Source organism: Opisthocomus hoazin, chromosome W, assembly GCF_030867145.1.
Source record: "Opisthocomus hoazin isolate bOpiHoa1 chromosome W, bOpiHoa1.hap1, whole genome shotgun sequence".
Classification (NCBI taxonomy): Eukaryota; Metazoa; Chordata; class Aves; order Opisthocomiformes; family Opisthocomidae; genus Opisthocomus; species Opisthocomus hoazin.
Window position 1 is genome coordinate 47,871,268 of NC_134453.1, and position 17,422 is coordinate 47,888,689.

Below are 17,422 nucleotides of genomic sequence, written 5' to 3' on the forward strand. Positions count from 1 at the left end.
CAGAGTGAAGAAGTTCTTCCTCATGTTCAGACGGAACTTCCTCTGCTTCAGTTTGTGCCCATTGCCCCTTTTCCTGTTGCTGGGCACCACTGAAAAGAGTTTGGCTCCATCCTCCTGACACCCACCCTTAAGATATTTATAAGCATTTGTAAGGTTCCCTCTCAGCCTTCTCTTCTCCAGGCTGAACAAGTCCAGCTCCCTCAGCCTTTCCTCATAGGAGAGATGCTCCAGTCCCCTCATCATCCTCGTAGCCCTCCGCTGGACTCTCTCCAGTAGCTCTTCATCTTTCTTGAACTGGGGAGCCCAGAACTGGACAGAGTACTTCAGATGGGGCCTCACTAGGGCAGAGTAGAGGGGGAGGAGAACCTCCCTCGACCTGATGGCCACACTCCTCCTAATGCACCCCAGGATATCATTGGCCTTCTGTAGAAGACTGCTACGAACTGGTTTTGTCTCGACATTGCCATTGTACTGTCACCTCTTCTTGACCTCTGAAAAAACCGCCACAACAACCTGCAGGAAAGTACCATACTGCGCTTGCACATGGACTAGCGTGTGAAGGGCTGCCTAAGCGGGTAGCACACCTGGCACGAACTGCATGTACCAAAATGCGCTCTGTGCATGGGCAAATGTCCCTATAAAAGGACAGCACGTGCTCCCCTGAGGGCACGTTTTTTCTCTTTTTTTTTCCTTCTCGCCCCTTTTTTCCCAGAACTTGCCTGCGCTGGAACCTCAGCACCTGCATAGAGACTAAGCCAACTGGACATGGCTGGACATCGCTAGATCTGTGGTGGTGGTAACCGATCTCCCCTGCACTCCTTTCCTCACCTGCTCGGGTTGTCTGACTTTACTCCTTTCTTTCTTTCTTTCTTTCTTTCTCTCTCCCTTTCTTATTTTCTCCTCTTGTCCTCCCCCTGCTGCCTCCCTGCCTGACCTCTGGTTCCCAGTTCACTGAAGTAAAGTTTGCAAGGTTGCACGGCGTCTGACTCTGTGTCTTAATCTCGTCCTTGGGATCGTATCGAAACCTCCCCGACATTTGATCGGGACATTTTATTGGTGTCACGGACAGGATCCCTTGAGACAAGAGTGCCGTACTACCTTGTTGTAGAGTGCTGTGTGATTGTGTGTGAATGATACGTGCAAACAAGTACGAAGTGATTGTGGTGTTCCGATCTGCGGTTCTGCTCTCCTGCAAGGGAAGCAGCTGGAGACGAATGAAGCATAAGGAAGGAGTGAATGATGGTTTCTCATTTCCTTTTGCATTGCTTTTATCACGAACTCATGTATTAGTATACGGCTTGGCCTCCTGGGGAGCGTATAGGGGAAACTCAGACTTTAAGGTGTGACCCTCTCAGGAAGACATCCCCTTTGTAGGAACTTTGTGAATTAGTTTATGTTTTGGCCTCCCAGGAGCGTATAGGGGAAACTCGGACTTTAAGGTGTGACCCTCTCAGGAAGACATCCCCTTTGTAGGAAATGGCTGCTCAGAAGGCAGTCGACGCTTGTGATTGTACGTCCGTGCGGGTTGGGAAAACAGAGAAACTGTATGATTTTTTTAGAGGTGTACCAATCCCACCCCTAGCTCCAGGGGCAAGACTGGGTGAGGGACCATTGGTTTCAGTTGCAGAGTGTGATAGACTGGGTGAAAGTATTGCAAAAGGAAGCTAAGATTAGGAGGGGGAAGGGAAAAGCGATAATCCGTGCGGTGTTGGGAGCGAGTTTGGCTGCTGCGGTGGAGGAAAGAAATCAGAGGTCTGGTCAGGCTGAGGTAGTGGGAAATTCTCTGCAGGTGGTGATAAAAACGCTGCGGGAACAGTTGCGGGAAAACAAATGGCTGCTGGAGGAGGAAAGGCGCAAAAATGTGATACTGAAGGAGGAGTTAAAGAATCAGCTTTTGATGGAGGCAGACACCTTGGTGGAAGCAGAAGTAGCGCTGGCAGAGAAAGGGATACGATTGACCTATCCCCAGGGGCACTTGAAGGGAGCAAAAGAGACCGTAGAAAGCCCCCCCACATGTATCCGTTGATTAAAACGGAGTACGTATATAAAGACGATAGTGACAATCACTCCCAGGGTATTACTAAAGAAATTCCAATAACTGAATTGGCAAAGCTACAAAAAGATTTTGTGAGGACCGCGAGAGAATCGGAGACTGAATATGTATGGAAGGTGTCCCTGTCAGGAAGGGGGGAAATGGGGATGGGATCTTGTTACCGGAGAAGGAAGTGGAAGGGTACCGGGGCCCAGGTGTGTTTGTAACCGTCAGTGATCGCTGAGCCCCATGGTCACTGACTCAGAGGGCCGTGTATTGGGTGGGGGGGGTTGAACACGTTGGAGAGGGGTGATCCCCTGGCCATAATAGGCATGATAGATCAATTATTGAAAAGTGTGCAGAAAACGGCTTGCCTTCAGATAATGTATGACTGGAAACTCAAGCCTAATCTGAGCTCCCCAATGCTGCTGCCGGTAGACCCTGAAAGAATCACTCCCCTGATACAGGGGCTTCCCAATTCCCTGAGACCTATAGGGCTCCAACTGCAGGGGAGAATTCAAAACACCCCCAGTGAGGAGAGAATTGCGGCCACTCTGGAAGTGATAGTGACTGAAGCAGTTTTAGCAGGAACCCCACCCCCTGACAGGGTGGCCCGGAGGGCCTCTGTATGAAAATGGTATGCACAAACAGAGCATTACTGTGAAGTTTTCTCTGTATTGATAACTGTAAATGTAACAAATGTATCATGTAGGGGATGTTATCACTTCAGGTGGTCAGAACCATTGCACAACCAAAACAAGTCTTGGTTCTTTGTGAATAATTGGGACGGTTGCAAGACAAGGGACTCCTGAATAATCCCTTTAGGTGCCTGGGCCTTGGGAGAACAGGTATACAAACTACAGAGATAAGGAGGCTGCAGGATAATCTGAAGACCCCCGCTGATCACCAAGAGACGCCAAACAAACATGTGCAACGGACATTAGCATATATTAATGAGTTTTCGGAAAAAACATTACTATGATAAGCATTTCTTGGAAATGTAATGAATATGTATGTTAACATAGCATAAATACCTAGTAACTGTGTCTCTTCGGGGCACACGTTTGGAGGAGAGATCCCCCGTGTACCCGGCGCCGCAATAAAAAATACCTGCTTAATAGTCTTCTGACTACTGAGTCTTCAATTCCGGCTTTTCACGTCATCAGTATCTGAAGGAGCTACCAAAGTACTAACTATACAAGAAGAATTTCCCCTAAATTATAAAAATGATCCTCCATCTCCAGTCATACAAATTGCCCCTCCATTTTCTGAACAACTAGAAAAAAGTTTGGTGTAAAGAGAAAGTGTGGAAATAACAGTCAGTGGCTTTACAGATTCGAATTGAAGAAAAAATCATAACAGAAGGAGAAGGTGGTGCACAAGTAGGAGAACTAGTTGTGGCCTGGAGCGTATTCCAACATGAAACTCAATCTTTTTCTCCTGAAACTCAATCTTCTTCTCCTATCTGTATCTATACTGACTCCTTTGCTGTCTTCAAGGGGTGCACTAAATGGTTTTCTTTCTGGAAGAAAAATGGGTGTGAGGTAAATCAGATACCCGTATGGCAGAAGGAAAAATGGGAAGACATCCTAAGAATTGCCAAACAAGGAAACTTTGCCATAGCTGGGGTAGTTTCCCATCAAAGTGGAGGCAATCTAACGAGCCAGTGGAACAATAAAGTAGACAAATTGCCTCATTTAGCTCCCCTACAAAATGAACATATAATGGAGAATTGGGAAAGATTACTAGAATGGTTATATGTTAAAAGAGGGCATACAAGAAGCAAAGATCTTTACTGTGAGGCGCATGCTCAAGGCTGGCCTGTAACCAAGGAAAGTTGTTGCATTTGTATTTCTGCATGTAGCCTATGTCGTAGTTGATTTGACGAACATTCCTTAGACCAACCCCCCTCACACATTAAAAGTCGGAAGAGACTATGGGAAACCTGGCAAGTAGACTATATTGACCCCTTTCAAAAAGCCGAGGGAAAACAATACACATTAGTGTGAATTAAAGGGGTATCTGGGCTAGAAAGCAGAGTCATTCGCCTTTGCCACAGGAGAAAATACAGTTCAGGCCCTAAAGGGATGGTGCAGCTCCTTCCCAAAACCCCAATCACTCTGTCACCGAAAATCCGGGAATAAAACCTCGTAACACCAATGTAGTGTTAAAAGGCAGGCATTCTTTATTGCAGCGCTGGATGCATGGGGGATAATTCCACCGAACGTCCATACCTCATACTTTTTCCATGCAGTTTATATAGATCAAAAATACACATACTTATTTTATTCATGCATATTGTCCTGGGTTTGGCCAGAACAGGGTTAATTTTCACCAGAATCCAGGGGGTCACTGAGTCACTGGTCGCGATCTCCCCCTGCCGGAATTACCTTTTGCCCACTAGGCTCGCAATCTTGGCAGTCCTGGTCAGTTTCTTCAGTCCGCTTCACAGAACCACACTCCAGCATTTCTCTTGACAGAAACACAATTACCTGCTATGGTTAGCATTAATGGTTACCTAGAGACTGGACCCTCTGTTCCCAGACCTAATGTCCAGGTGGGTCGGGCTGTACAAGGGACATAGCAGCATTGTTCATGTTTATGGTTAACTGATTCTGTCTCCCTGGTTACAAATCCAATCGGACAACGGCTCACATTTTTCTGCCAAAATAGTCCTAGACCGGGCCACCGAGGAAGGAGTTAAGTGGATTTTTCACACTCCCTACTATGCCCAAGTGAACGGAACAGTAGAGAGAACCAATGGTCTACTTAAAAGGTTTCTCAAATCACATAATCCGGGATGGACAGGACGAGTGCGGAAGCCCTAACTTCAGCTAATAACCAGTGGGGAGAATTCAGAAACCTGAAAATTACAGCCTGTTGTCCCGCACCTCCAACAATCTTACCTGCCCCTGAAGGTCCTGGTCCCCCTGTAAAACCCTCCCATTATCCTGGGTGACCAATATTAGTTAAACTCCTGATGCTGTGAAAAGCCGGAATTGAAGACTCAATAGTTGGAAGCAGGTATTCTTTATTACGGCGCCGGGCACACGAGGGATCTCTCCTCCAAACGTGTGCCCTGAAGAGCACAGTTACTAGGTATTTATGCTATGTTAACATACATATTAATTACATTTTATTAGTACATTACATTAATTACATATTAATTACATGTTACATTTGTTACATTCACAGGTATCACTCCCTACCGTAGGAGTCCCATTGGTCCTTGCTATCCAACTTAATGAATATGCTTGGAAAGCAAAAGATGCTTTGTGGAAAGAACACCACAATTAATACTCCATGGATTGTCCCGTCTTCTTAATATTGATTTAATTCTGGTTCCCTGGGGTCCAAGTATGTTTTCTTTCTTCTTTTCCTTTAACAGAAGAAGTCTGTGGGATGAAATCAAAGCTTTTTCTGGGAAGAAGACAGATGACGATCCTGATTCTTTGTGTAACATTGATGGTTATAGCTTTATTAATATTTATAGGATGCATAGTTTACTATTGAAGGCACTGTTTTGGACAACCATTCTCTCCACCCTTAGTGCCATAGAATTAAAGCTAAAAAGAAAATAACCAAAGGAGCATTTAATGGAAAGTTCAATTACATGTGTTTGTTTATGCTGTTTAAGATTTGATAGTATTTGTAATATGTCCATGTTATTGTTAAAGAGGATAGTTTAACCAGTTGTAATTTTTTTCTTATGGAATATAGGAAACTTTCCTATCAACATGCTCACTCCCCCATTAGATAATGAAATCCTGTTATTACAAAAAGCTGTTGCCCAAACCTTTAATTTAACCAGTTGTTGAATATGTGGAGGCCCTCTAGGTCTGCATAGTTGGCCCTGCGTTTCCACCCCTGTACATCCGAGTCAATTAGCAGACAATAAGAGCATAGTACAAAATGACACTGATAGTGACAAGACACCCTGGTTTATAACATGTCCCCAAAAGGGTCAATATTGCTTATCCTGTAATAAATCAGATAAAATATGGGTAGGACAAAGTAGTTGTGATTGAACTTTTAGGCTGGGTTGCAATAGGTTTTTTAACTGTAGTGCCAAATTCGCTATACCCCTATGGGGATTTTATGACGACAAAGGAAATTTGTGGAACACCCCAGGTTCGGAGTGGGATACGGAACTAAACGAAGCAAATCATGCTTTCCACCAAAATAAGGGATACCAAAAATAGCGGTGTCCTAAAGCAATTGACCCACCTTATCCAACGAGTCAATATTTTGAGAACTGAAACCACAATATACCAGCCTAAAAGGTCATCACTGAATTTACAAAAATTATACCTATAAAAATTACCTGCTAATTAAACTAACTCTTGTTACATAGGTGTAATTCAACCTTTGTTTTCCTTATTACCAAGTACTTCTGGATCAAGATTAAAGGTCAAATCATATCATAATCTTTCTAGAGTTAAACGTCCCATTAACTCCTCTATTACTAGTAGTTCCAAATGACAATCGGGGAAAATGAGTGACCTCCTGAAAAATAATTCAACATTACGGATCTGCCACCTGGAATCCCAGTGAACCAATATCAGGGGCAAGAGAACCAATTTGCGATTTGAGTCCCATAATTCAATTGTGGGAAATTTTGGAAATTATTATCAATGGGACTGCGCACGACAATTCTTCAGCACCGTATGGTCTTCAGATTACATGTTTGCTGAAGATGGAGGAGTGTGTGGGAAACTAAAAGGTTCCACCTGTTGTTCGGAAATAGATGACATGGGCGAAGTGGTCCTCCAATTGACCAGAGATATCAGGAAATTAGCCCATGTCCCCGTCCAAACCTGGAACGGTTGGACTGATGATTTGTGGTCCTGGTTACCAGGGGTGTCATGGGTGAAACAATTGCTACTACTCTTGTTATGCGCGGTTGCTGCTTTAATGTTTTTACCACGTATTGTCCCCTGTTTTGTTCAACTAATCCGACATGTGATATTCAATATGCAATTTGTACCCACTACGCAACCTAACAGCGTGAAACGGATCCATGTCATTCGCCAACCAAAACCGACCACTGTACCCATCATTTAGACCCTCTAAAATTCACAGATTGTCAAAGGGAAAAATTGCATGCTTATACCCATGTTGCCCCCACCTGATGTTCTATGTTCATTATTGTAAATGACTACCTCATACTTACCTGATTCCTCAAATTTGTTCTATAAGACAAAATGTTGTTAAGCTTGGCAACGTTAAAAGAGAAAATGTTTGCATTGTGCAATGTTTTGGTTCATCCGCAATTGAGTGTTTTCCTGCCGTAACCCCATTTTGATCTCTCCCTCCCCTGCCGTGTCACACCTCCCCACTGTCTCTGTTTCTATCCCTATCTCTCTCTCTCTTTCTCGTTCTCTCTCTCTCTCTAGACCTCCACCTCCCACACCGCTGTAAAGGCAACAATGTTGAGCCACGGAGTGGTGTAGAAGACTGCTATGAACTGGTTTTGTCTTGACATTGCCATTGTACTGTCACCTCTTCTTGACCTCTGAAAAAACCGCCACAACAACCTGCAGGAAAGTACCATACTGCGCTTGCGCACGGACTAGCGTGTGAAGGGCTGCCTAAGCGGGTAGCACACCTGGCACGAACTGCATGTACCAAAATGCGCTCTGTGCATGGGCAAATGTCCCTATAAAAGGACAGCACGTGCTCCCCTGAGGGCACGTTTTTTCTCTTTTTTTTTCCTTCTCGCCCCTTTTTTCCCAGAACTTGCCTGCGCTGGAACCTCAGCACCTGCATAGAGACTAAGCCGACTGGACATGGCTGGACATCGCTGGATCCATGGTGGTGGTGCTTCGGCAGGAGAGTTGGACTAGAAGACCCACAGAGGTCCCTTCCAACCCCGAACATTCTGTGATTCTGTGATTCTGTGATTCTATGATTCTGTAACTGATCTCCCCTGCACTCCTTTCCTCACCTGCTCGGGTTGTCTGACTTTACTCCTTCCTTCCTTCCTTCCTTCCTTCCTTCCTTCCTTCCTTCCTTCCTTCCTTCCTTCCTTCCTTCCTTCCTTCCTTCCTTCCTTCCTTCCTTCCTTCCTTCCTTCCTTCCTTCCTTCCTTCCTTCCTTCCTTCCTTCCTTTCTTTCTTTCTTTCTTTCTTTCTTTCTTTCTTTCTTTCTTTCTTTCTTTCTTTCTTTCTTTCTTTCTTTCTTTCGGGACACCTTCTTGGCAACCAGGGCACACTGCTGGCTCATGGTTAACCTGTCGTCCACCAGGACACCCAGGTCCCCCTCCGCAGAGCTGCTCTCCAGCAGGTCCGCCCCAAGCCTGTACTGGTGCATGGGGTTGTTCCTCCCCAGGTGCAGGACCCTGCATTTGCCCTTGTTGAACCTCATCAGGTTCCTCTCTGCCCAACTCTCCAGCCTGTCCAGGTCTCGCTGAATGGCAGCACAGCCTTCTGGTGTATCCACCACTCCTCCCAGTTTAGTATTATCAGCATATTTACTGAGGGTGCATTCTAACTCTTCATCCAGGTCGTTGATGAAGAAGTTAAACAAGACTGGGCCCAGTACTGACCCCTGGGAAACACCACTAGTTACCAGCCTCCAACTAGACTCAGTGCCACTGATGACAACCCTCTGAGTTCTGCCATTCAGCAAGTTCTCAATCCACCTCACTGACCACTCATCCAGCCCACACTTCCTCAGCTTCCCTGGGAGGATGTTATGGGAGACTGTGTCGAAAGCCTTGCTGAAGTCGAGGTAGACAACATCCACGGCTCTCCCTTCGTCTACCCAGCCAGTCATGCCATCGTAGAAAGCTATCAGATTGGTCAGGCATGATTTCCCCTTGGTGAATCCATGCTGACTACTCCTGATAACCTTCTTTTCTTCCACTTGCTTCATGATGGCCTCCAGAATGAGTTGCTCCATCCCCTTTCCCGGGATGGAGGTGAGGCTGACTGGCCTGTAGTTCCCTGGGTCCTCCTTCTTGCCCTTTTTGAAGATTGGAGTGACATTGGCCTTTCTCCAGTCCTCGGGCACCTCTCCTGTCCTCCAGGACCTCTCAAAGATGATGGAGAGTGGCTCAGCAATGACATCCGCCAGCTCCCTCAGCACTCGTGGGTGCATTCCATCGGGGATCATGGATTTGTGGGCATCCAGATTGCTTAAGTGATCCCTCACACAGTCCTCCTCGACCAAGGGAAAGTCATCTTCTCTGTAGGCTTCTTCTCTTGCCTCCAGGGCCTGGGATTCCTGAGGGCCTGCCTTGGAACTGAAGACTGAAGCAAAGAAGGCATTCAGTAGCTCTGCCTTCTCTGCATCCTCTGTCACCAGGACACCCGCCTCATTCAGCAGCAGCCCCACATTGTCCCTGGTCTTCCTTTTGCTGCTGATGTAGTTGAAGAAGCCCTTCTTGTTGTTTCTGACATCCCTTGCCAGCTTCAATTCCAGGTGGGCCTTGGCCTTCCTTGTTGCATCCCTGCATGCTCTGACAACATTCCTGTACTCTTCTCAAGTGGCCAATCCCTCTTTCCACATTCCATGGACCTTTCTCTTCCACCTGATCTCTGCTAGAAGCTCCTTGTTCAACCATGCAGGTCTCCTGCCTCCTTTGCTCGATTTATTTCTCAGGGGGATGCACCGTTCGTGAGCATGGAGGATGTGATGTTTAAACAGCGACCAGCTCTCCTGCACCCTCCTGCCTTCGAGAGCCCTGGCCCACGGGATTCTTCTAAGTAGCTCCTTGAAGAGGGCAAAGTTAGATCTCCTGAAGGCCAAGGTTTTGATCCTACTTATCGCCCTGCTTCCTCCATACAGGATCCTGAACTCCACCATTTCATGGTCACTGCAGCCAAGTCTACCTCCAACCTTCACATCTTCAAGCAGTCCCATATTTTTTGTTAGTACAAGGTGCAGCAGAGCGCCTTTCCTTGTTGGCTTCTCCACCACTTGCATCAGAAAGTTATCATCAATGCTCTGCAGGAACCTCCTGGATTGCGTGTGCTTTGCTGTATGGTCTTCCCAGGTGATGTCAGGGTGGTTGAAGTCCCCCATGAGAACCAGGGCCTGTGACTGTGAGGCTGCTTGCAGCTGCCTGTAGAAGGTCTCATCAACTTCCTCCTCCTGGTCAGGTGGCCTGTAGTACACACCCACTGTAATGTCACCCTTATGTGCCTGTCCCTTAATTCTAACCCATAAGCTCTCAACTCCTTCTTCATCTGCCCCCAGGCCAAGCTCAATGCATTCCAGTTGCTCCCTCACATACAGAGCAACTCCCCCACCTCTCCTTGTTGGCCTGTCTTTCCTAAAGAGTCTGTAGCCATCCATGACAGCATGCCAGTCATGCGAGTTGTCCCACCACGTTTCTGTGATGGCGACCAAGTCGTAGCCATCCTGCTGTACAATGGCTTCCAGCTCCTCCTGTTTATTACCCATGCTACGTGCGTTGGTATAGACACACTTGAGCTGGGCTGTCAGTCTCACCCCTGACCCTGGCACACCACGCCTGGGCTCATCCCTAGTGAGCTGGGCGATGTCCCCTTCCCCCTTCGAACCTAGTTTAAAGCCCTCTCAATGAGCCCCGCCAGCTCGTGGCCAAGAATCTTTATTCCTCTCTGTGACAGCTGGACTCCGTCTGTCGCCAGCAGGCCCGGTGCTGTGTACGCCTCCCCGTCATCAAAGAAGCCAAATTCAACCGATGGCACCAGTCCCTGAGCCACCTGTTAACCAGGTGAGTTTTCCTGCCCCTTTCAGTGCTGTTCCCTGCCACTGATGGGATGGAGGAAAACACCACCTGCGCCCCTGACCCCTCAACCAGTCTCCCCAGTGCCCTGAAGTCCCTTTTGATGGCCCTGGGACTTCTCTCCAAGATCTCGTCCCCGCCAACCTGCATTACCAAGAGTGGGCAATAATCAGAAGGCCGCACCAGACCTGAAGGAAGCTGTGATCCCTTGGAGAGGAGCCCATGCTAGAGCAGTCTGTTTTTGAAAGACTGTACCCCATGGAAACGACCCATGCTGGAGCAGTTCTTGAAGAACTGCAGCTCATTGTGTAGTCTATTGAACTCAGCATTATACAAGTGTGCATAGAAGGTCAGTCTGACCTAATTATTTAGCTAGAATATGTAGTCTAGGATGAACAGAAGGCCAAGTTGTTAACAAGAGTGGCTGATACAGGAACGTCTAATCAGGAAATACTGTCCTTGGGAATAAAGTATAACTTGGAATATGTAAGCTAAGATATTTTTGAACAGTTTCAAACCAACAGCGGAAGAATGATAAAGAGTGCCCTTAAATGAACTATCCTCATTATAATTCTAAAAATCACGCCCCCTGAGCTGGAGACCCCAGCCCAAGCAGAGACCCCGATTTACTGAGCATGCATAGTAAATTTTAGGAGTACTGTATCTTTAAACCAAAGCCAGAAGAGAACTAACCAGTCATAGTCAGAAGGGCGTGGCTAATAGGCGGAACTAACATTTTAAACTGTATAAATGTGATGTGATTGTAACCAGGTGTGCTAGCTTTTTGGAGTTACCCCCTAACACCCATGTCTGTGCAGACATGAAATAAACTGATATCTCAGCTCTGTGTGCGTATTGGATGTTGCACACTGGGTAACGAACTCCGTTTGTGAGACAACAATCAGAAGGACACAGGTTGGAACAGTTCATGAAAGACTGTATCCTCTGGGAGAGACATAAAGCTGGAGCAGGGGAAGAGTGTGAGGAGGAAGGACTGGCAGAGGCAAAGTGTTATGAATTGACTGCAACCCCTATTCCCCATCCCCCACAGTGCTTCTCGGGGTGGGGTAGGAGGTAGAAGAGCCAGGAGTGAAGGTGAGCCACCTGGTTGATTAACACTAGAGGATCCACCAACCAGGCTGGCCCTGCCCAATCAAAACCTCAGTGCCCTATAGAAGGGGATAAAGTCTCCGCAGTGCACATGAGGAATATGTTAGGGAAGACAGTCTGGGTTAGTCGTGCCTCGGGCAAAGGTAAACCCGTCCACGGGATTGCTTTTGCTGCAGGACCTGGGTGCACTTGGTGGGTGATGCGAAAAGATGGGGAAGTCCAATGTGTACCGCATGGGGATTTGATTTTGGGCGAGAACAGTCAATGAAATGAAATTGTGTGATGTTAACTGCTAAATGACCCTGTCACTGTCTGTTATCACTACTATAGTTGTTATATGTTGTATAAAGGTTATTACAATCAGAATCACCCAAACTAGTGGAGGATGGACTTTGATGAAACCTAGCCAAGCACAGTGGTGATGGGACTGGACCTGGCTTCAACAACTGGCACCCAATAACTTCATCAAGATTGACATCTTCAACACACAGACTGTGGGCACAGGCCGCACCAGATGCACCAGCCATGAGCTCCAGACACAGCATGCGACCGCCCATCACCACACATCACCTCTCCTGCCCTGAAAGACTGTTATGACAGATGGACCCCAACATCATACACTAAACAAACTCAATGGACATTTTAGAGGGATGGTTTGTAAACTAAGGAAATGATATTTGTGTGTATGTATATATATACACATATAAAATCAGAAGAAGTGATAGTAAAGTGTGGACCCTGGGCATGACATAGATGCTGTAGAATAAGGGGCGGATAATGTCTTGGGTTCAGATGGGATAGAGTTAATTTTCACAACAAGCTGATTGGGCTGACCCAAACAGCCAATCAAATGGGATATTCTATACCATGTGATGTCATGCTCAGTATTTAAATGGAGAGCTGGCTGAAGGAGGGGCTTTTGCTACTCAGGAGCAAGTTGAGCATCAGGTGCTGAGAACACTGCATGCTGTATATGCTTTTATCGGTATTATTGATTGTTGTTTTCTTCTCCCTTTGCCATTCTGTTAAACTGTTCTCCTCCCAACTCACGAGTTTTTGCCTTTTTTCCTTTGGATACTCCTCCCCATCCCACCAGGGAGGGAGAAGGAGTGAGAGAGTAACTGCGTGGTTCTTTTGTTTCAAATTGAGGCAAAACCACAACAGAATGGCTTTAGATATGCTCTTATGAAAGGAACATGGAGTCTGTGGGTACCTCAAGGATAGGATAGATCATTGCTGTATACGTATTCCAAATGTTACTCAGGATGTTGAACATGACTTAGATTTATTAGGACAAACAGAAAAGGACACCCAAGAAATTCAGCAAGACATGCAAGAAAATTGGCTTGACAAAATTTTCAATGGATTGGGGTGGAATCTGAGTTCCTGGGTAAAGTCCTTAATTAGTACTGGGCTGCTTTTATTAATAGTATTCTTAGTGATACTACTCATTTACTACTGTTTAAAAAAGGAACTCACTAACAAAACAGCCTTCAATCGGATGATCATTCAAGCAGTAGCTAAAAGACGAGATTTAAGTGATTCAGTCACAATGCTCCCACCATCATATACTGAATAGTGGATAATTGAATTGTTTTAGATTCTAATCATTATCAGCAATAGAGCATTGAATTAGTATATAATTTAATATAATTGATTTAAGATGGAAGTATTGAAAAGATGATTATTTCAAAACTTCCAAAGGGGTGAAATGTAACCAGAGTACTAGAGTCTGCTAACCATAGCAATGAACAACAAAAAAAGGGGGGGGATTGATACCAATTATTGTATTTTTTTAGTCTACGTTCAAGTCTCTGGGTAACCATTAATGCTAACAAAATAGCAGACAATGTGTTTCTGTCAAAAGAGAATGATGGAGCATGGTTTCGTGTAGCGAACTGAGAAAACTAGCTAGGACTGCCAAGATTGCGAGTCGAGTAGGTAAAAGGTAATTCTGACAGGGGGAGATCGCGACCACCGACCCATTGACCACCTACCCAAGTAATACCACCTTCTCAGAAGAGAACAATGAAAGAGGATGACCGAGTCTGTGCGATAATTTACATGCAAAGCGAGCAAATTTGCACCAATCACCAAAGAGAATAATAGTGAATATGTATAAATAAAATAAATATGTATATTTTTGATCTACATAAACCACATGAAAAAGGTATGAGGCATGCACGTTCGGTGGAATTATCCCCCGTGCATCCAGCACTGCAATAAAGAATGCCTGCCTTTTAACACTACAGTGGTGTTACAAGGTTTTATTCCTGGATTTTCGGTGACAAGCCTGGGAAGAAGGGTGGGAGGTAGGGGAAGGTGTTTTTAGCTTTGTTTCTGTTTCTCACCACACAATTATATTTTTAATTGGCAATAAATTAAATTATTTTCCCCAAGTCGAGTCTGTTTTGCCCGTGACAGTAATTGCTGACTGATCTCCCTGTCCTTATCTTGACCAATGAACTTTCCCATCTTGTTTTCTCCCTCTGTCTTGCTGAGAAGGGGGAGTGAGTGAGAAAGAGGCTTGGTGGGCATCTGGCAACCAGCCAAGGTTAACCCCCCACACAGGGTCTTCACAGAGAATGCTGGACGTTTGTGACTTCTAGCAAAAGAATGAAGGCTCCTTCTCCATCTAAATTTACAGAACATGTTTAGCACAGCACCCTGGAAATACGAAAAGGAACAAACTCTATTGATGGAAACATCAGTGACAGCTGAACCTGAACCAAGCAGGCACATGAAGAGGAAACAGTGGGTGTGTCAGTCCATTTGGATCTCTCAAATTTACAGAACAACATACTCTGTAAATTAAACTTTATTTCATGAGCTCATTAGGAAAGAAGACAAACACACATGACAAACAAGGGCTCAATACCCTTTGTACAGACTAGTCTAACAGATGAATTCACTAATTCATCACCTAACTCATGAAGTTTCTCACAAGTTCTCTAATTCATAACTTGCAACTTGTGCTCCTATGAGCAAGTTACCTAACCGATGGTGAGAGTGCTCATCCTTCCTCCTCTGTCATGGTGCAGGCATCCCTTGTATCACACTGGAAAGCCCAAAAGCCTCAGCAGTCCAGCTGCTGTTGGATCTGCTTCAAAAACATTTGGGGTAAGCTGACATATTTATACTGTCCAGCTTGGAAGTTTGGTCTACACCATTTCCATGAGTTAGTGGATTCTGAAGAAACTTCCAAACAAACAACATGCAAGGATTATGGCTGCAGGAGACAGCAAGCTGCAGGTGATAATAGCTGCATAATGACCTTCAGTCCTTCCTGGCCATTGTGTCCTGCTGGTGTGTTGCCCTCTCTTTGATCTAATGGTGCTGCTCCCAGCACACATCAGACCTTAGTATGAGCTGTGTGTTAGCCGAGATCTGAGCAGGAGTTGAGTGAACAGCCACAGGGGTGATAGTTATCAGAGACTCCCTTCTGTGGGAGATGGAGGCACCAATCCGCTTACCTGAGTTGATGTCTTGGGAGGTTTGCTGCTTGGTAAATGCTTGGGACAGGGATGTTGCAGAGAGGTTCCCAAGATTTTTCTGGCTTTCAGGCTACTACCTCTTGCTGCCGGTCCACATAAGCACCAATGACACTGCCAGAGAAGCCCTTGAGCATATCAAGAGCTACTCCAAGGATCTGGGGGTGAAGGGCATGGGAGACCAGGAGGTGTTCTCTCTTAGGTTATGGGATAAAAAATGGTTAATCTGCACCTCCACAAAGGGGCACAAGGAGACAATGACAGGTAGGGGACTACTGTGGTTTAGCCCCAGCCAGCAACAAAGAACCACGGGGCTGCTTGCTCCTCCCTCCCCCTCCAATGGGATGGGGAGGAGAATCAGAACAGCAAAGGAAGAGAAAAACAATAACAAAAATACTGATTAAAAGAATATACTAAGAAAAGAATAAACGATGCAATTTTCTCACTGCCGGATGCCCAGCCTGCTCCTGAGCAGTGATTACCCTCCCCTGGCCAGCTCCTCCACATAAATACCGAGCATGATGTCACATGGTATCGAATATCCCATTTGACTGGCAAGTTTGGGTCAGCCTTCCTGACTGTGTCCCTGACGTGCAGAATCAAACTTCACAACTCAGAGAGTTATAAAGCAGAGGTCCCTTCCAACCCCTACCATTCTGTGATTCTGTGATTCTGTACGTTTATTGCAGCGCCGGGTGCAAGGGGGATCGCTCCTCCTAACTTGCACACCGAGGCACAAAGCATGCACCTATTTATTGCAAAGCTTATCTAAGTAGGCTGGACTATTGTAATTATTTTTAGGAATTCATTATCATACTCCACCCCCCTTTAGCACTTGCGCAGTGTTGTCTGGTGGTCGCCTGTGAGGGTCTTCTGGATGAAGGCTCGTAGTCTTCCTCGCTGTGTGCTTTCACCTTTGGCTCAAAAATTCCCGAGTTGTCTGTGTTGGCTGAGGCCCAAACCATAGAACCAGTTTCAGCTAGAGTTGCTTCTTACAGACAACAAAGTTCTGGTTATCAGTCCTTGTTTCTCTTCCTCTGTCTCGCAAGCAGTCCTTGTTAGCTACATTTGAGCCACAACAGTCCTTGTTAGCAAGATTACAAAGAGCAGAAGTAAATTAATTAACAGTGTTTAACTCTTACTTTAACATAGATGCAAAGTTATATAACGAAATTAAACTAAAGCTATAGCAAAATTGAACTAATTGTCAATTTCCCACATCATCCCCTCCCAACTTCTTGTGAAAGAACCTATCCCAGCCGAACCCAGGACATTATGCACCCTTTATTCTATACTACTTACATCATGCTCAGGTCTCACACTTTCCCATTAATCACCACCACTTTTCCTATGTTTTGATATATGTATATGTGTATATATATATACACACAGATATCATTCCTTTAGTCTATGGGCCGTCCCTCTAACATGTCCATTGACTTAATTTAGTCCATAACTTTGGGCTCCATCTGTCATAACAGTCCATCAGGTCAAGAGAGATGATGTGTGGTGTTGGATGGTTGCACGCTGCATCCGGAGCTTGCAGTTGGTGTATCTGGTGATGTCCATGTCCACGGTCTGCAGGTTGAAGATGTTGATCTCGAGGAAGTGTCTGGGTGCCAGTTGCTGAAGTCAGGTCTAGTTCCATCACTGCTGCATTTTGCTAGGTTTCATTAAATTTCATACTTCATTAATTTAGGTGATTCTTACTGTGATATCATTGATATGCCATATAGCAACTATAGTAGCGATGACATACAGTGACAGTGTTATTTAGTAATTAACATCATATAATTTAATTTATTGGCTATTCTCACCCCAAATCAAAACCTTTTGGGGTACGCATCAGACTTCCCAATCCTTCCGCATCACCCACCAAGTGCACCCAGGTCCTTGAGCAAAAGCGCTCCCATGGATGGATTTGCTTTTGTGCGTGGCAGGAATAACCCAGACTGTCTTCCCTAACATATTCTTCATGCCTACTATGGGGACTTTATCCCCTTCTGCAGTTCATAAAAGTTTTAATTGGGCAGGGTCAGCTCGATTGGTAGATCCCCTGGTGTTAACTAACCA